The sequence below is a fragment of the Melanotaenia boesemani genome, chromosome 5 (genome assembly GCF_017639745.1).
Source record: "Melanotaenia boesemani isolate fMelBoe1 chromosome 5, fMelBoe1.pri, whole genome shotgun sequence".
NCBI lineage: Eukaryota > Metazoa > Chordata > Actinopteri > Atheriniformes > Melanotaeniidae > Melanotaenia > Melanotaenia boesemani.
The window spans coordinates 1-21,766 of NC_055686.1; positions in this window are offsets into that span (position 1 = coordinate 1).

A 21,766-nucleotide genomic window follows, 5' to 3' on the forward strand; every position below is an offset into this window, starting at 1 on the left:
AAACATAGCTAAACATGGCTAAACATAGCTAAACATGGCTAAACATGGTTAAACATGGCTAAACATGGCTAAACATGGCTAAACATGGCTAAACATAGCTAAACATAGCTAAACATGGTAATCACATGTATACGTTTACTCTGATATTTTACAAGCTGTGCTGGGCATATTCAGTAAATTTCACCTTAACAGCGGACAGTAACTTTTACTGTAAATAATGTTAAAAGCATGGTTGTTAATGAGGACATTGATTGTCCAGTTAACAGAACTGAGGCGTGTTTTTTAACCACTTGTCAGTGTGTACTACATGTTGTACTGGTTCACACAGTCAGATAATTACACGCCAGATTTATTACGCTTTAAGTTGCGGCTGTAGTCTAAAGCGAAACCCTAAAGTTTAAACATGCAGATATTATGTGTAGCCACTGAAAGTAAGGTGTAATTTTTTTAGGGTACAAGAAACCTGAACCCTCAGCCATATCAAGCCGACTATATGGGTCACAAACTCCACATGGACCAAAATGAGAAGCTGGCCATGTGTTACACATGTTGTAGAGATGATGGCTTCAGCAGCAAAGTGGTGGCACACTCTACTATGCCCATCAAAAATAATTTAACAGTTTATGAACAGGTACAGGTAAGCTTAACGGGTGTGTTTTTCCATTAATACTACTATAATACTGTAGTAATTTCAGGAAGAAGTACAGAACTGAACAATACTTGCACGGCTATCTGGCTGCTGTCACAACACAGTGTTCTAGGAAACTTCCACTTTACGTTTTCCTGCAACAGTTGTACTGCCATGACAAGAGTGTTGTTGGGACTGTCCCACAGGTTTATATATTGGAACAAGTACTTCGAGTACAGGGTTATTCGCTTGCACATTATGCAAATCAACACACTAGTCATTTATGTTCCAACAGTAGGCTCCATATTTAAGGGCAAGTTTCCTTTAAAGTTTTGTAAAAACAAGGGATATTACATTTTTTATTACATAGCAGTCATTGGATAACTGATAACTTTATTACCATAACTGCATTTCATGAAGTTAATTTTGCTTTGGTGTCATGTTTTGTTTTTTTAGACATGCAGTCCTTACTTATGGGTTGTGGGACCAGGTCCGAGTGGACCATGGAACGGAGTTTTACCTCAGCTTGTTCATCCAGGAATCGTTGGCCGAGCAAAGGCACAACCAAGAGAGGCGGCCCTACATCCAGACATAAACAAAAGTGAGATTCCATTAAGAAAAAGTACAGTTGTTTCACGCTTTCTGCTGGCTGATGTACTTTTAGCCGTTTGTATGTGGCCATCATACTGTATGTCACATGCCACACCAAACACTAGGCACTATGTCTGGTCATCCAAGATGGAGTCCGCTTATAAAACTGGTAAAAGTGAATACACTGATATCATGTACACTGTGTGTTGCTGCTGGAGCCCCAGTCCTCCCTGTTCTCTCCAGTATCGCAGGTTCCACACTGATTCTGGTTGTGGTCCACCTGTCTGAGGTTCCCTGGCCTGGGGGGGGCATGATCTGTGTCTATGTTGTGGAGAGAAGGCCGAGTGGCCCAGAGCTCCATGTTCAGATATCCAGAGATGCACCTGGACTCACAGATCCTTTCTTTCTATTACCTGTGGTACCTTCTACATGGACAAAACCCATGAACTCAGTATAACTAAAGTCTATGAAGACCCATGTATAACTCCATATATGCTGATGATGACTTTCTCTTTACACGTGGCATCTACTGCACATCTGTCCATCCCTGGTAGAGAGACCCATACCACTTTTCATTATCACTTTTTCTTTCTTTCTGTCTTTCTTTCTTTCTTTCTGTCTTTCTTTCTTTCTTTCTTTCTGTCTTTCTGTCTTTCTTTCTTTCTGTCTTTCTTTCTTTCTGTCTGTCTTTCTTTCTTTCTGTCTTTCTTTCTTTCTTTCTTTCTGTCTTTCTTTCTGTTTTTCTTTCTGTCTTTCTGTCTTTCTTTCTGTCTTTCTTTCTTTCTGTCTTTCTGTCTTTCTTTCTTTCTTTCTGTCTTTCTTTCTGTCTTTCTTTCTTTCTTTCTGTCTCTTTCTTTCTTTCTTTCTTTCTTTCTCTTTCTGTCTTTCTTTCTTTCTTTCTTTCTTTCTTTCTGTCTTTCTGTCTTTCTTTCTTTCTTTCTTTCTGTCTTTCTGTCTTTCTGTCTTTCTTTCTTTCTTTCTTTCTTTCTTTCTGTCTTTCTTTCTTTCTTTCTTTCTGTCTTTCTTTCTTTCTTTCTTTCTTTCTGTCTTTCTTTCTGTCTCTTTCTTTCTTTCTTTCTCTTTCTGTCTTTCTTTCTTTCTTTCTTTCTGTCTTTCTTTCTTTCTTTCTTTCTTTCTTTCTTTCTGTCTTTCTGTCTTTCTTTCTGTCTTTCTGTCTTTCTTTCTTTCTGTCTTTCTGTCTTTCTTTCTGTCTTTCTTTCTTTCTGTCTTTCTGTCTTTCTTTCTTTCTGTCTTTCTGTCTTTCTTTCTTTCTTTTTTTCTATTACCTGTGGTACCTTCTACATGGACTAAAGCCATGAACCCAGTATAACTAAAGTCTATGAAGACCCATGTATAACTCCATATATGCTGATGATGACTTTCTCTTTACACGTGGCATCTACTGCACATCTGTCCATGCCTGGTAGAGAGAACCATACCACTTTTCATTATCACTTTTTCTTTCTGTCTTTCTTTCTTTCTTTCTTTCTTTCTTTCTTTCTGTGGGTAAGTTATCCAGTGAAAATGGCTCTTGTTGAAATGATTGACGAAGAGACGCTGGAAATGGATGATCCGTTGACATGATACTGCACATCCAATCTGAGCTGTCAGGTCAGCAGCGTTGGGATGCAGAGAGCGGTGCAGGCATGGAACGCCCGTCGTTGGAATACCCGTCGTATCCCAGGTGTGTAAAGTGTTACTCCCATGTACACTGTTAGACATTGCTGTAATTGTTACAGCAATTTACAACACATCCGACTGTACAAAGCTGTAAAATCATTTTTACAGTGAGTAACTGTAATTTCCATTGCATCATGGGACTTTTAAGTCACGTGATACATTATTTACTGTTTACTACTGTAGTTTATAAAATTACTGTAAATTACTGTGATTAACGGTCACTTGGCTCCGATTCTTTAAAAAAAATCTTTTAAGACGTACAAATCTGCCTTTTCTTTGGAGATTTTCGCGCTTCCACTGAACAGGAACTCAGCGGAGTTTACCACTGAAGGAGGGTTGAAGAGGGACGCTGGATTATACCGGAGTGAATTTCACCTGTCATGGACCAATAAACACGGCAGTGTCCGAAAATTTTATTTCTTCTTGAGAAAGACCATCCAGCAAGCTTTTCAGGTAAATATTTAAGCTTTTCACATGCCCTGGTTATTTTTTTCTTCACTTTCTTTCTTGTCAACATCCAGCAGTTAACTTTCGTGAGATTTGGTTTTATTTCACAGAGACATATCGGGGTCTTTCTTTCTTGAAAATAATAATTATAGTAATAAAACAATAACGGAGCTATATTAAAAAAGATTAAAGCTTTTAATCAACATAAAAATAAACGGACTTTGGTGAGGAACTGTAGTCAGAAGTGAATATTGTAACCGTTGTGTAGTGCAGTAAAGTGGATTTTAGCTAGCTTTCATTAGCACAACAAGATGTATCTTAGTCTTCACATTGGTATTTTGTCTATGCCGTCTCGTTTTAACAATGGTTTATGAGGCTTTTCAATCCTGTTTAAATTTTGAGGTTTAGAAAGCTTCAGAAACTGAACAATATGTTACGGTGTAAGGTTTGTAACCACGCTGGTAATTACAAAACATTTTTTGCTCATTCAAAAAGTCATAGAAACCAGGCCAACTACAGGTTTTCATGTGGTATAGAAACTTGTTCTGCTAATTTCAGAACATTTTCTGCATTAAAGTCCCACATGCACAGAAATCACATATCTGTGTCAAAAAAACAAGAGACATATCAACAAGATGGCAATCATAAATGTAGTGTTCAAGGATGTGATTTTTTTGCAAATAATTTTTCCTTACTGTGCACTCATTTAAGAGTACACATACACAATGGCAAAAAAGTCACTTGTCCTTATGAGGGGTGCTCAAAATATTTCAGAGTAAGATCATCTTTTGCCACACACATCTGAAGAAAACACAGGAGTGTTCCACAGCTGGAAGTACCACAAAATGCAGATTTCCAAATAAAAGATGCTCAGCTCGAAGACATCAGAGTCCAAGATGATGCTGTTCATTTACCTATTGTATGTATGGCGGCGCGCATGGATGCAGCGGCTTACGGCTCCCCATTCCAGTGCTCTTTTCTCTTTCTTTTTCTGTCGTTTTTCTGTCTTTTGTGCACGACTGGCCGTGCGAACATCCCGTACACCCGTCAGATGCTTTTGGATATCGGATACCAACACCAGATATCTATTTCGAGTGACTTCCACCACACGCACAACATCCCAGACGACATAGCGAGACCACCGGACTCTCCGTGGATTGTTATCGGGTCTGGAAGGCGGCGCAGACGGAGGAGGGAGAGGAAGCAGAAGCGGGGCTGCAGGTCCGGCGTTATGCTACGGCTAAGAAAACAACCTCACAAGCCACCTCTTCCGAGCCTGTACCTGTCCAACGCCAGATCCCTGGTACATAAAACAGACGACCTGGAATTACTACTCGCTGGAAACCGCTACGTCCGGGACTGTTGTGTACTGATCATCACTGAAACCTGGCTTCACCCGGACATACCCGATGCTAGCGTGCAGCTAGCAGGCCGAACTCTTCTACGCTGGGACAGGACTGAGGACTCCGGCAAGAGCAGAGGAGGGGGGCTCTGTATCTATGTGCACGATAACTGGTGTAACAACGGGACAATCATAGACCAACACTGTTGTCCGGACATAGAGTACATGTCTGTTAGATGTCGGCCTTTTTTTCTGCCGAGAGAGCTGTCTGTTGTTATCGTCACAGCGGCGTATGTGCCACCCGACGCCAGTGTAAACACGGCGCTCTCTCTCCTGCTGAACGCCATAAACGAACAACAGCGGGCTCATCCCAACGGCGTTCACATTATTGCGGGGGACTTTAATAAGGCCAACTTAAAGACTGTACTCCCGAAGTTCTACCAGCATGTTAAGTGTGCTACAAGGGGGGAGAACACCCTGGATCATGTCTACACTAACATCAAGCATGCATACAGGGCCGTACCCCTCCCCCACCTCGGACAGTCAGACCATCTTTCCCTCCTGCTTCCCCCAGCCTACACCCCCCTCAGACGTAGGAACAGGCCCACCACAAAAACTGTAACAACCTGGCCTGAAGATGCCCTCGCCGAACTCCAAGACTGTTTCCAACAGACAGACTGGGACATCTTTGAACAACAGGAGCTGGAGACACTCACAGGAACGGTACTGGACTATATTCAGTTCTGTATCGGGAATGTGACTGTGGACAAAACCATCAGGGCTTTCCCTAACCAGAAACCCTGGATGACCAGCCAGGTCCGCGCACTCCTCAGAGCCCGGGACGCTGCCTTCAGGTCAGGGGACAGAGCACTGTATAGTGCTGCTCGTGCTGACCTGAAAAGAGGCATAAAAAGAGCCAAGGCGGACCACAGGATGCGCATAGAGTCCCACCTGTCCAGCAACAACACTCGGGAGGTGTGGCGGGGCATACAGCACATCACTAACTTCAGAGGTTGTGATGTGTCGACAGCAGATCAGAGCGCAACACTGGCAGAGGAGCTAAACTGCTTCTTTGCCCGGTTCGACTCTCAGCAGCATGCATCTGCTCCAACCATGCCCCCACCCCCACCCACACCGACACCCCCATCTGGCTCCCGCACCACCCCACTCACCATCCAGGAGCACGATGTCAGACGGGTGCTCCTGGCGGTGAACACCAAGAAGGCTACTGGCCCAGACGGAGTACCTGGCAAGGTGCTCAGAGCGTGCGCCCACCAGCTCGCCCCCACCTTTACCAGGATCTTCAACCTCTCCCTGGATCAGGCAGTCATCCCACACTGCCTCAAATCTTCCATAATAGTCCCGGTGCCGAAGAAGTCTCCCACCACCAGCCTGAACGATTACCGACCGGTGGCCCTCACTCCGGTAATCATGAAGTGCTTTGAGAGACTTGTTCTTCAGCACATCAAGGACCATCTCCCCCCAGACTTCGACTCCCACCAGTTCACATACCGCGCAAACAGATCCACTGAGGACGCCATGGCTGTAGCTCTGCACTCTGCTCTGAACCACCTGGAGCAGCAGCAGAGCTACGTCCGGATGCTCTTTGTGGATTACAGTTCTGCGTTCAACACAATAATCCCAGACAGATTATGCACAAAACTGGACACTGTTGGCCTCCCCCCTCTCACATGTGCCTGGATAAAGGACTTCCTAACAGACCGACCCCAGACTGTGAGACTAGGTCCCCACGTCTCCTCCACCCGCATGCTGAGCATCGGCTCCCCACAGGGCTGTGTGCTGAGCCCCCTCCTGTACTGCCTCTACACCCATGACTGCAGGCCGGCCCACAATGACAACCTCATCGTCAAGTTCGCTGACGACACTACAGTGGTCGGACTCATCTCCGGGGGTGATGAGGCTGCCTACAGGGAGGAGATCCTGCTTGGTGTTCTGAGAACAACCTCGCTCTCAATACCAAGAAAACCAGGGAGATCATCATCGACTTCAGGAGGTTCAGCACAGACCCAGCCCCCCTCTACATAAATGGCGAGTGTGTGGAGAGGGTCCACACCATCAGGTTTCTTGGCGTCATCATCTCGGCCGACATCTCCTGGTCAGAGAACATCACGTCAATCACCAAGAAGGCTCAGCAGCGGCTACACTTCCTGAGAGTCCTCAGGAGGCACCAACTGAACTCCAACCTGCTGCTGACCTTCTACCGCTCATCCATTGAGAGCCTGCTGACATACTGCATCACAGTATGGTACGGCAGCTGCACTGTAGCAGACAAGGAGAGGCTACAGAGAGTGGTAAAGACAGCACAGAAGATCATTGGCTGCCCTCTCCCCTCCCTGACGGACATTTACACCTCCCGCTGCCTCAGCAGAGCTAGAAACATCATAAATGACAGCTCCCACCCTGGCTCTGATCTGTTTGCCCTGCTGCCCTCTGGGAGGCGCTACAGGTGCATCAGGACTAAAACAAACAGACTCAAAAACAGTTTCTTTCCAAAAGCAATAACTGCCCTGAACTCCTGTAGGACTTCAAATCTGAAATACTCTGGACACTAACGACATATGTGCAATACATTCTGTCACATGACATGTACAACATATCATGATCCGTGCAATAATACTTTGAACGTGCAATATATTTTTTTTCAGACATAGACATCATACTTATATCTGCAAATAACTAGAGTGTGCACATCTGTTTTATTTCTGTAAATATTTTATACCTTAGATCTTTTATTTATTATTTATTTCTATACTGCTCTCTTTGCACTGACACTGGGGACGGCTTAATCTCGTTGTACATGTGTATAATGACAATAAAAGGCATTCTATTCTATTCTATTCTATTCTATTGAACATCATGAAATGCATCCACAGTTAAACACCGACACATTTTTAAAGAACCTAGCACTATTTTACTTAAAGCTGCAGGCCAAGCTACTTTCGCCAGCTACAACAGTACAGTGCATTATAGAAGAATTTCAAGAAATCCATAGCACTGGAATGAGGCAAGTAATTAAAAAAGTGGAGGAGAAATTGGTACAGTTGAATTTGAATGCGGGTAAAATACAGGAAATAGTTAAAGAATTCGAGCAAGAGGATCTTTTTACTATTTACAATGAAGGTATCTTGAGATCAGACAGAACCAGGAAAACATTCTTCAAAGAAAAGTTTGACTATGTTGCTCCAACCCAGATGTACCTAGGAACAGATGTTGGTGGTAAGGAACGCTTTTGTCAGTATGTACCTGTAAAGGAGACACTTGCTGCCTTGTTTAGGCAGTCAACAGTGAGAGAACAGTTTGCACTATCTAAACTACAGGTGCATAGTGATATGGTTTTGAATGATGTCAGCGATGGAAAAAACTTCAAACAAAATGGCATTTTACAAGGCACTGAATCCTCTGTTTCAGTTATCCTGTACATGGATGCCTTTGAGGTGACAAACCCCTTGGGCTCTGGGAAAAAAAAAACATAAACTCATGGCTGTGTACATGACACTTGGAGAAATACTACCACATAACCGATCCAGGGTTGACCCAGCACAGCTTGTCTTGCTTTGCAGAGAAAATGATTTTAAGTCTTTTGGACAGGACAAGGTATTTTCCCATCTTATTGCTGACTTAAAAGACTTAGAGGATTCAGGCTTTCAGATGGAGAATGGAACCAATGTTAAAGCATCATTGATTGCCATATGTGGTGATAATCTTGGTTCCCACTCTATCGGTGGATTCACTGAAAATTTCAGCAGTAGCAAAAACTTTTGTAGGTACTGCTTGATTGACAGAGAGACATTTGCCAAATCACCACTAGTATTTGGCTTACAAAGAACACCTGAAAACTATAACAACAGTGTTCACCAACTGTCTTCTGACCAGAACATTGTGGATGGAATCAAATTTGATTCCAGTTTCAACTCACTGACATCATTTCATGTCTGCACTGGTCTTCCTCCATGTCTTGGGCATGACCTTTTTGAGGGAATAGTGTCCACTGATTTAGCTCTCTACATTCTGCATCTCATAAAAGTTGAAAAACATTTCACTTGTGAACAGATCAATCAGACAATCTCACAGACAAGACTTTTTGGCAGTGACTCTCACAACAAACCATGTGAGATCAAGGAAAATGCTAAAAGACTCAGTGGTTCAGCAGCACAGAACTGGTGTTTCTTACGACTGTTACCAGTTTATGTTGGTAAATGGATCAAACTCCCCCTAGACAGTGAGGTTTGGCAATTATGCCTAAAACTCAGGGAAATAGTTGAGTTTACCAGTGCTCCAAAAATTAATCAAAACAAGATTGCATACCTCAAGGTTCTGCTGGAGGAATACATGGACCTACCTAGCAGCATGTTCCCTGACCATCCTCTCAAACCTAAGCATCATTACTTGTTGCATTATCCAAGCCTTATTCTCAAGTTTGGACCCTTGATACGGTTATGGACACTGAGGTTTGAGAGTAAACACTCATATTTCAAGGAGTGTGCCAGAAAACTTCACAACTTTTTACACTTAAGTAAAACACTGGCAGAGAGAGACATCAACTTCTTCAGTCTTACCTAGGTTGTGGTCAGTTATTCCCACCTCTCATTGAGATTGCAGGTGAGGCAACTGAGATTGATGAACACTCATACAACAAGGACATACAAATGGTCTTAAAGACATCTGATGTTGATAAAGAAAAAACCTCTGAAGTTTCAGGAGTAATCTACAAAGGAACCAAATTCACCAAAGGACTTGTTGTTCCTCTTGACCATACTGGTGATACATTAGTCTTCGGGAAAATATCCTTGATTTTGACTGATGAAAAACATGTCCACTTTGTAGTTCTGGTACACCACTCAGTTCTATTAGTTGATCTTGGAGTTTATCATCTATATGACTCAGATCATAACTATGCATATGTTAATGCAGAGAGGTTGCGAGACTATTATCCACTGCCAGTGTACCACATCTTGAACCTCCCTGTCGTTTGCTTGCATCACGCAGTGTGTTTTTCCTCCTAGGTATGGATGTTGAATGCATTCATGAGATTCAGAGAGTGCTACCCGAGTTGGAGTACGAAAAACTAATGGTCATTGTGGAACATCTCTCATCTCTGGTTGGAGTCACAAAGAAAGATGACCTAGCCTTTGTTGAGAAGGAAGACTTACAGGAACATTTAACACCAGTCCAGTGTCGTAAAGTAATCCAGGCCTTCAAACAAAAAGGTAAGAAACATATTTAAAACTATCTTAAAGCAACTTGATAGAAGATGCATCACCTTTTCACACATTCATTAAAATCTTGATAATTTCTAAAAATGTTCTAGATGAATAGGTTGGAGCGTGACAAATGTTGGAACACACACGTTCACAGCATTAACTTTACACAGATATTTTTTTTAAGCAAGCTCCTCCCAGAAATTCTTTAAAGTTTCAGAGTGAGGTAATATGTGTAAAGAGCAGTTAATCTTCCACAGCAATGCCTGCACACTGGAAATAGTTTCTGCATCATATTTTATTCAACAGACCGATTTTTTTATGTTTAAATGCATGAAACACTTGATAGTTAATACAATATTTTAAACCACTGCCTTTAGGTTGTCTCTGAACTGACAAAAAAAAACTTATTGTAAATTGTATGAGCACACACTGAAGTTGTAAAACCACTCATGGGTGATCTGTCTGAAAAATGACCACTGTGATATTGCCATAATTGTGATAGTTACTGTTAAATAAATGTTATGCTATTTTATATGTAAAGTGATTATACTGTAAATGACTTAAATTTGTAAAAATCTGTTAATATGTTTACTTTCTTAAAAGAACTGAAAGACAAAGTGAACACTGAAGTCAGCTCTGTGCCATGTGGAGAGACGGCGCCCCTCTCATCTTTGGATACAGAGAAAGAAAATGGATGGTCCTACCTCACACTTCCTCAGACACAATCGCATTTTCCTGGATCCACCCTCATAAAAACACAAAACTCTTGGATCAGCTTGTTCCAAATTCCATGGGAACAGATGCCTTCTTCACTGTCCCAGGCAATGTTAAGAGGGCAGAGGGCAAGCCCAGCAGACAGGAGAGTAATGGTGCGGGCTGTAGTGTCTGCTATGCAGAAACACTGTCCAAACCCCAACAGGGCTGCATGCATTGAAATTGCAAAAATGATTGTTTCCAAGTATCCTTTGACCTTTTCAGACATGAATGAAGAAGGTGAACAGATGGGAATAGGGTACTATTCCCTCATTAACCAGCTGAAGACAAGAGTGGAACATGTTAATCGAACTAATACAAGTGAGAGGATACGGAGAAGAAGGACAATAACACAGACTAGCAATTCTAATACTACAATCAAAACACCACTGTCTAAAGTGGACAGCTATGGCTGCGTAAACTGGCAGCCAAAATGTCTCCCAGAGGGAGAAACAGCTCAGTCTTTAGAGGAGAGAAGAAAACACATGGTTGCCACTTTTCAATCGGCTGGCCCTAGAGCTGCAGACTGGCCAGATATTGATAATTCAATGAATCTGACATACATATATCAGCGTCATATGATTAATAGTTGCCCTCCTCCTAGTATCAATGAGATTGAACAGCAGTGGCCATTTCTCTTTACAAAACGAGGACTCTGTGACCACTTCAGAATCCTGACTGAGATTGACATTTGTGATCGACTTGGAGAGGCTCTTCAGACTAAGGGAAAGAGAATTCTGGACTTCTTCCGAAGGCAATATCAGAAAAAAGACATTCAATGCCTTCTTCAGGATCTCGACAGTAACACAACAACAGTGCAGAAATGCCGGAAGGGCATTGCTGCAGTACTACTTCTGATGAAACACTTTGTCAAAAAGGAGGAGTCTATCTTCATTTTGGCAGATGTAAGTTGGCAAATAGTCCAAACAGCAATGTGCTGTATTGTTAACTGTGAGTTATTATTGGGCTTAAAAATGTTTGCTTTCTTGTGTTTAAGACTACTTCAACAAAAGCATCCATTGAGAGAGACATGACATTGCCATCATGACCGAGACTGATAATGCTGGGTAAGAGAAGATGTACAAATTGTTGCAAAATAAGTATGTTCGATTTGAAGTGTGCCTTTTTAAAGTGTCTAATGTTTTTGTCTTTTAGGGACCACATACCTTGATGCCACAAAATGGATGGTGAGCATCGAGGGAAGGGTGGCCTACATTTTGGATGAGCACCTGGGCTTTGCAGACGCATTGTCTGTGTTTTTCGGAAGTTTCTATGCTTTCAACATTGAATACCAGGAGCCAGCATGTGCAACGCTGGAATTGATTCAACGGTAAGTATCTTTGTTTTAAAAGGCACTGGGAAATCTTATCATTGGGATCAGCAACTCTGGTTGTTGAGGGCCAATGTCCTGAAGATTTTAGATGTTTCTCTGCTGCAACACAAATTCCTGGGTCGTTGTCACACTTGTCAGAATTTGACAAGTTAATGGTGAATAATTTCATTTGAGTCAGATGTGTTACAGCAGGGAAACATCTAAAACGTTCAGTATAGTGGCCCCTCAAGCACTGGAGTTACTGATACATACCCTATTAAATCTTTAGACAGACTGGTGGTGATTGTATACACATGCAGCGACAGGTCAGTGAAGCCCACACAATATATTATACACCATGTTGCTGCCATGTAGTTAGCCTTATATCCATATCCATATTGTTTTGGGGGCTTGATTTCAAATAACAACACAGTTGTATGGTGTTTTTAGTTTGAAATTTTAATAATTTGTTGTCTCTTACTTGTTTTAAACAATAGCCTGTAAAGTTATGATTTCTTTATCAGTGGAACAGATAATGTGTAATTATCCCACAATTTGATTTATAATTGTTTCAAACTACATGGATTCTTCATTGATAATACATTTAAAAAGTTTTTTTTTTTTTTAATTTATTTTTGTATTTATTTATTTTTTTTAACATTATTTTTTTCTCTTGCTTAAAGATTTTTCTTGAGAATAAATCCAGACGATGGAACTAAATGCAAGGCAAGGACCGGAGTGAGTCGGAAGACCGGAGAGTTAGTCAAGAGGAAGACAACCACAATGAACAGCAGGGTGCTGTCCTTTGTCCGCCAGCTAACAGATTTTGAGTGGAAGAACTTGGATTAGGTGAGACACTTCACATTAGGATATACTCAATGTATACATTGGATGCAGAATTATTGAGGACATCTAAATAAAGCAAGTGCAGAAGATGCTCTTATTATGATATTAATATTTGGTGGTAACCAATGGCCATTATTAGGCTCGTGCAGAACTTGACAAGAAGTATTTGATGAATCGTTTAATTTTAAATTGGTGTAGAGTCTTGTACACAGAGTATATATTCATTTTCCTTACCCTTTACAGAGTTGGTGCTGCTCCAGCTGAACCCAGCTACTGTCAGACAAAAGGGGGCTACACCCTGGTCAGTTCCCCATTCATTACTCACACAATCAAAGAACTACATGTGTTCTTATTCTTACCTGTGCTGTCAATTTTGAGTTAGCAGTCAACCCAGCATTTATGTTTTTGAACTTCGCGTAAATATGCTCTATTAATATGAGGTTCTCATTTCTTTTTGAGTGGAATGAAATTGAATTCTAACAGGTCGGTGCACTGTTATGTTGTTGAGTGTTTACAATATCAAAGGTAATGTTTTCCAGTCTTTATAAGACTATGTTATTCAATTTGTGTAATTCGTTTTGCTGTTGTCTTTGTGAAATTATTTTCAATTTTCAAGATTTTTTAAAACATGTTTGATACTGAAAGAATTTAAAAGTTTGTTACAACATCTGAAGTTGAAGTATTGTTTGTTACAGCAGCCAATGTAAAATGTGTTTCTAATAGTAACATGACTTGAAGTTTGACGAATAACATGACTTAACTGAATGTTTCGACTGAATGAACTTATTAAAATGAGTTTGTAGTTTCTGAGCTTTGAGCCCATGTAAAATGTATTTCTCATAATGACATGAGCCATTGCGAATCTTAAATGATGTTTTCAACACATTTGAATCTAGTTCTTTTACCATTTGTGGTGTTTCAAATAAAGAACTATGTTTTGTGACAGGTGTGTCTATTTGAATTCATTATATTGGTTTCAAACAAATTAAATATTTAGAATTATTAAAGAAATTATTCAATTATTGAAATTAAATGGTTCTTCAATTATAAAATTAAATGTAGTCTTTAGGATGAAAAAATATAGTATAATACTGTAAGATAAGCATTTCCACAGTAGTGGCACTGTATTTAAATTTTACGGTAACAATCACGTACTGTTAAGTTTAAATACAGTGCCACTACTGTTATTAAAAATTACAGTAACTTACTGGCAACCGTGTTGCCAGTAAGTTACTGTAAAAAACCCAATGAAATGTCTAACAGTGTACCCTCTAACCCCCCATCACAGTTGTTTCATGCTGTTCTGTCCCACATTCTGAGGGACAGACAGGTAGACATGAGCCTTGTGCTACTAAATATACTCACTAACAGTTTGATATTCTCACATAATTCTGAAGATCAGAGCTGAAACGTGCTAATTAACAGCACATGTTTTAACCGATGTGGGTCAGATTATTACGACGTGGCCACCTCTAGCCATCTGGACCAGGTTTGTCTTTGTGTCTGTTTCCAGCCAAGCCACAACTCAGGCTGGTAATCAAGTCATTACTATAGCTCAGTATCAAGAGCTTAACATTGTCAGTAACACATCATTGGTAACCTAAGTAGAAGTACAGTTTTGGTAGAAGGGGAATAAAGACGTTCTACAACCTCACCATGATCAGTCCTATTTTAAACTGATAATTAGCTTCCACTGTGACAAATAAAAAGCAGTCATAACTACTATGCATGACCTCATGGTCCAAATGTGACCCTCTGAGATAATATCGTAGAAAAACTGAATAAAACGTGAAAGTACACACTTTGTGTGTAAAAAAAAGATTACATGGAAAAACTCCATGTTCAACAACAAGCATATTTATTGGAAGATGTTGGCTCATTGCTGAAAACCTGCTCACCTCATGCCACAGCCTGAACATAGGTAGCACTAACTATTACAGTATTTCATTTTTAAATCCCTAACCCTAACGACCACATTTTCTATCAGAAACTGGTTATTTAGTCTCTGTGGTGTTATTTAATATTTCCTTTGTAATAGGAAGTAGGTCCTGAGGTAATTTGAAAATCTAGACAGTACTCCAGAAATAGGGTTTAAGTTACGCAGCATCAGGCCAGATGTTTATCACTCAGAGTGTTTTATACATTCGAGTCATGTTTGTGCAGAATGGAAGAGAGACTGCTTTATGTGTGTATATATGTGTGTGTGTATATATGTGTGTGTATATATGTGTGTACTTACCCCAAAACTGGGGACATTTTTCAGAATACACACCAGTAGACTGGGGATGGCTTTTCAATTGGGGACAAAATTCACCGTTCCCATCTGGTTTTCATTATAACCATGTTCTACAGGCTCTAACATGCATTTCTGTCTAAAAATGGCTGCAGTCCCCAAGATGACTTTTTTCAAATTTAGTGTGTGTGTGTGAGCTGCCCCCCCCCCCCCCCTCAATCTGTGTATAACTCTGCCCCTAGTGGATGTGTATGGAACTACGTCATCATGTCTCCGATTTCCCTATAAACAATCTGATAAAAGTGTGTCACTTTTCCTTGTGGAATATAACTTATCTGTTGGAATAGAATAGAATAGAAAGCTTTATTGTTTATCAGTATAGGCTGGAAGACTAGCTATGAGTAAAAAATAGAGAGAGCAAGTGTATAGAGGAAAGGTAGAGAGAGAGAAGAAGTTACCACCTGGTGTTGTGCTACACCTGGCATGGCCAACCTATACCACAAAGGGCCGGTGTGGCTGCAGGTTTTTGTTCCAACCAGCCAAGAGTACACAGTTTGACCAATCAGCTGTCTGAAGACTGACATCAGTTGCTTGAATCAGTCAAGTCTGGTGTGCTACACGCAACGTCCTCCCTGCTTTAACTTTTGCCTGAATAAAATGAGTAAAGTCAGTCACGGCTGCTTCTTTGAACGATACCACAGAGAGGCGGGCAGGCACAGAGCTGATTGGCAAAAGGAAAAAAAAGACAAGCGTCCAGGGGCCATTTCATGAAGGAGGTTCAACAAACTCTGAGTATGTATGTTAACTCTGAGCTGAAAAACCCTGAGATTAAAAACTCTGAGTTTCCTGTTTCAACACAGCTGATTCGCTTTAGTTCTGTCGACTCTGAGTATGTTCACTCAAGCCATCATCAATCGAGCCCCGATTCCATGAATCACCATGGCAACAGACGCTGAAACAAAGAGGCTCCACCTACTTTTCTCTTAAAATGCCGTCAAATAGTGAGTTTGAACCACAGGTTTACAGCTGAGAAACAAAAAAGTCAAACAGCTGCAGGATGAGGACAGAAAGGTGAGGAGTAGGAGGTGGGAGCACATTGCTGTTCCACACAGAGCAGAGCTTTATTATTTAATTACTCTGAATAATACTAGGCTACGTACACGTGAAAACTGGTAAAACATTGAACTTAAAATGTATTTTCATACAGATATATATAAAACGAAATATATAATTAAAAATAACATTATGGTAGTACTTCATTTTAATAACATTTGACACACTAAAGTAGCTGAATATCACCAATAAATGTCCTCACATCCTTTATTATAGTGTGTGGTTATAAATGGATCGTATCTATTATTGGATCAATATGAAAAACGAATGGAATAAAATGTTTTTTTTTTTCCTGTAAGAAATAAAGAACAAATGCAGTGTGAATAATTTGTAGTTCATTTATTTGACTGCTCTTATACATAGATCGTATGGTGCAATATAATGAAGACTCATCATAATCTCAATTTAAAATGCTGGTCTGTCTCAAACCGTCCACGACATAAATGTCCCTGTGAAGTGATTCAGCCTCCTGTTTTCTGATCCTCGTTAAAAGAACAGACAGCTGATCATTATTAAATCAGACAGTGAGTCCGAAACATGTCTGATAAGAACTGAATGAATTGTTGCACACTTGGACAAAGAAATTTACTCCCAAGCGTACGTGGGTGTGAAAAACATCCTTATTCTTTTATTTCTGCAACACAGAAACACAGGCACATGAACATGTGGCTGCACACTGCAGACTACTGGGGCTTACTGAATACACATCCACATTTTAACCTAATCATCACATTCACACGACAATATTATATACACTCACACAACCATAGTACTCTGGCAGGCCACGGTGATTACAACCAAGTTTTTCTGGTGAGCTACTAGCCAGGTAAAGCACTGTCAAGTTCAACATTCAGCATTTTAACTTGCAAACTTTCACATAAACATCATAAATGTGTTCTTTTAAGTCTGACACTTTTAGCAAACCTATGAAACACCTGTAATTCTACCCTTTTCCTGTTTTCCCATTGCTTTAGCTTACCTGCAACACAGAAACACAAGCACATGAACATGTGGCTGCACACTGCAGACTACTGGGCTTACTGAATGACACTCCCCCGTTTTTCAGCCTGAAGGACTCCTAAGCTGCCCAAGGTGCCTGTGTGAAATTGCTCACTCTTTCAATTTACCTCCCAGAAAACTACTGCTATTACTTTGAGTATACACATTGTCTACTAGATCTAAATAAATATAATCAAATTTAACATACCCAGAAGATGAACAATTTAACAAAAACACATTTTTAGAACAAAGAGGGGGAAGTGAATGCTAAATGCTCACGGTCCACAGTCCACCACTCATCTCAATATGCCCAACATGCCTGTGGGTCCCCCACAGAATGAATGAGAAAGTGAAGCAGCGTGTCGTCTTGTTACGACCCAGGGTCAGGGGTATGAGGAAGGGTGTAACAAAAGAAACGTTGGCCAGGTATTAAAAGGAAAGGACGTTTATTGTTGAAAACGGAACAGGAAGCACAAGGTCTGCTGGTGGCAATTAACAAAAGCTGGGGTTAGCGAAGCTGCCCAAACAAACGAACAAAACAAAACCACTCTTAAACCAAAACCAGCCAGTTGAAACCGAAAGCAAAGTTATCCATTACAGGTGAAAATAAACTGGCTTACCAAGCTAATAACTGTGAGGCGGCAGCTCCAATAAACTAAAAAGAAATTACGTGTAACGGGAGTATCTAGCCCAGCATATACTAGTTTTAACACTGACTAATTGAAACTCTTATCGTAAGCAAAACGAAACGTAACAACAACAGAAATCGAAGCCAAAAGGGCTTGAGGTTTATGCACAATTAACTACGGGTATCACAACAACAACTCTTACTCTATCAACTTAAATAATCCAAGACAAGTACAAGCCTACAGCCTAACTAGACAATACTAGCCACCAATCCAAAGACACAGATTCATTAGAACACCAACACCGTAAATCCGAAGGCCGGGAGCAGATTGCCTGTGTCAACAGTTGCTCCCCGAATGAACTGGGACCTCAGGCTTTATTTCCTGGAGGGCGCCTTCAGGAGCTGTGATTGGTCCAACAGGTTACAATAGGAATGGAGAAGGCGGCGGTGGGTCCATTCCAACCAATCCCGGGCAGGTACCAAGAGCGGAGGTTTGCACCAAGGATTGGAGTCAGGTGGCGCCAATAATCAGCTGACGTAACACTGCTCTGGAAAGGGGATGAGTCACAGACAAACTCGGGGTTTCTGAATAAAACCTGCTCCCGACCAGGTTATGTTCACAGACTAAGTTACCGCGGTAACAGACTCCGAGTATGAGTTACCTCACTTTATGAAATAGGCTCAGCTTACTCCTTAACTTACCCCTATCTCCGGGTTAACTTACCGCCCTTATTGAAAAGGATAACTCAGGGTTTAACTCATTTCAGGCTTACTCAGGGTTTCCACATAACCTGCTTCATGAAACGGGCCCCAGGACATTAAGGCCATAACCATGATTCCCAGACCATGACAGCTGTGCATGAGGGATACAACAGATGAAGTAGATGTGATAAGTAAACGTAAACAGGTTAAGAGCATCATACCATGTGCATAGTCCAGATGGGACTCTCTTTCATCTGTTCTCTCCTGTTTGTGGGCTGGGAAAAGAGTTTTTAGTCCAGCTTACATTTGTGGTAGCAGGTGATATGCAAGACCACAGTACATATCATACTGGGGACTACTGAGGTCTTGTGATATCATGAGGATTTGATATTGTTACATCCCTACATAAGTCATCACAAAAGCTCATCACTTCTCATTCCAAGTTCATTTAATCTAAGGTCTATATGATAAGCTCTGTTTTGACCTTAAGCTTGTAGGTTTGATTCCAATGCTGACAGAGATGGCACCCCCAGCAGTGGCCCCTATGGTACTCTCAAAGCCATGCCTTCCTTAAGTCACATACATTACAAAAGATATTACATAACAGTATTGTCCCTTACTTCCAGATGTGCACTTGACTCCAGCCTGCCTGTTATGAGCCAATTTAAAGATCCATATTCAAAATCATACAATTAAACATTAACATAATTATTAGTACTGGGCAGCGATTAAAATTTTTAATCGCGATTAATCGCATCGTTACGAGAAAAATGTCTCTTTCCTTTAAAAGAAGGCCTACAGTTATATAAAGAAAATGCAGTAAGCTTTGGTTTACAAACACGACATCAGGGGTCTCCAACCTGCAACTCTGGAGCTGTAAGTGTCTCTCTGGACCTTCCACAATGCCTCTAAATACATGACTAAAATATTTTTTTAAATCTATCTTTCTTGTCATTAGGTTGGAAACCATGGACTTTTTTTCCTTTCTTTTACAGCATTTTCCACAAATATCTACATTCCTTGGCAGAAAGTCTGTCTATCCTCTTTTTTTCTAAAGGTTTTATGTTTTTCTTTTTTTTAAAACCTTAAAAATGGAAATAAAAATGTGGTTCTTCAAAAATAACAAATATCCTATGGTGGCTCTTCATTAAAAATATATATTAAGTTTCCTTTTTTAAAAGTCTGGTAACATCTGCGTCTCTAAAGGAGTTTTATTTAGCTGGCTGAGGGAAAAATGGCTCTTTGGATTGGAAAGGCTGCAGACCCCTGAACTAAACACATAAACAGGTTTAGCAGCAGTTTTCTCTTTAAACACCAACAGTTAAAATATTTCTTCATATATAAAATCAAATATTTATGAGAAAGAAGGATGAAATGTTCAGGATTTACTAACTAAAAAGTAAAAAGTCAGCAGGATGGATTTAAAGCTGTGAAGCTGCTTCCTTCTAAACACAGAAGGAACAATATGTGATGAATATCAGCATCAGGTGAACAGACAGAAAGCAGGATGAGAATCTCACAGCTTCTAGATGGTGAGGAGAGAGAAATATTCACAATATGCACAATAACTTCCATCCATGCACCTTCACTGCTTCATTATCCAGGTTTCTGGATATAATTTCTCTAAACTTTCATTTTCAGCCTCCGCTACCGGGAGTTAAGGGTTAACATCTGGTTTCCGGGTGTAGCGTCAGGTCTGTAGATGTAACTATAAACATGTGTGGTATCCACAGAAAGTCCAGAATCTCAGCTACCAGCTCAGTAAAACCATTTCTATCACCAACACACACAGTTAAGACAACAAACAATTTAAAGACACAACACAAAGTCCGAAAAATATGTAAACACAAATGATGTCTCCCCGTGTCCACCCCACGGCATGAACACGAACAAACGACTCCTCTACTGAAAGCTCACATCTCACAGATTCCACAGCTGGAAGTTTCATCTTAATATGACCAAGATTCACCGAACCAGAGGCAGAAGAAGACCCGATTTATGCTGCACGTTTGTAAAAGTCAGAAAGCATGTCTTACCTTTGCTGTCTTGCATTAATTAAAACCACATTTATTAAAAAAATTAATAATAAAAAAAAGTTTCCCATCCAAAAATTACGATGTTCTGTCCATCTGCATGTATTTTTACAAAGAGAAACGTGGGTTCTCTCCCGATCACGTCAGACGCACCGCTGCAGCAGGGAAGGGAGACATGGACGCCATGTTTCTGTCATCAAAGCCAGCGGCCAGCAATAAAAAAATTAATAAATAAAATTAACGCACGATTAAAAAATTAACGGCGTTAATTAAGAGTTGCCTTAACGCGCAATTAACGCGTTAACATGCCCAGCACTAATAATTATATTTTCTACTATACTACTATACTTATATATAGTATAGTGTTTTATCTGCATTTTCCTCTTAAAGGCGATCATGTCTTGGTTACTACTTGGTTTGATCCAAAAGGTATGCAAGCCTAGCCTCTCATGGTTTAACTACTGCAGCAGTCTGCAACTCGCTTTATCTTATTCTTCTACTACTACATACTCTATCTCTCTCTCTCTCTGTCTATCTATCTATCAATCGATCTATCTATCGATCTATCTATCGATAGCTATAACATATCTCGGAATCACCCCTCCCTGTCGTCCATACTTGGTTTGATCCAAATGGTACGCAGCAGAGCCTCTCCTGGCTTCCTTCGTGCAGTCGGAGTCAACACGACAATGACAGGTAATAAACAAAGTTATGTTTGACTGAAGTGATTTTAGACCTGTAGCGCCATTGTATAACGTAGTCAAATTAAAATTAGCAAGTTATTCATAATATTTACCGGCCAAAAACAATAATTATTCCTCATGTTGCTCATCTGGATAGCTTAACTAGCCACCTGGTTTGCTAGCTAGATTTAGCTGAACTTTAAATGTGTAGCACCCTCATGATTGCCAGGTCCGCGGTTTTACCGTGGAGCTGGTCTACTCTGTAAGTGTTGCTGCGGGTAAGAAAATGTCGGCGAGTTGGGAGGGTTGTCTTTGCCTAGGAAGCATGTGTTCCTGCATGTGGGCTGTGCAGATGTAGCCTCTTTTGCACGTATGAACCCATTACTTTAAATGTTGGCATGTAGACACTGTAAGAGACTTTGATTACTCGAAATGAGCATTATGGGGGTATTTTATGGATTTGTTAAGCATGTTTAAACATTTGAACGTTTAGATCCTACTCCTGAACAAATTGTGACAACTATATATTGTATGTTACCCAGGTGAATGTGAAT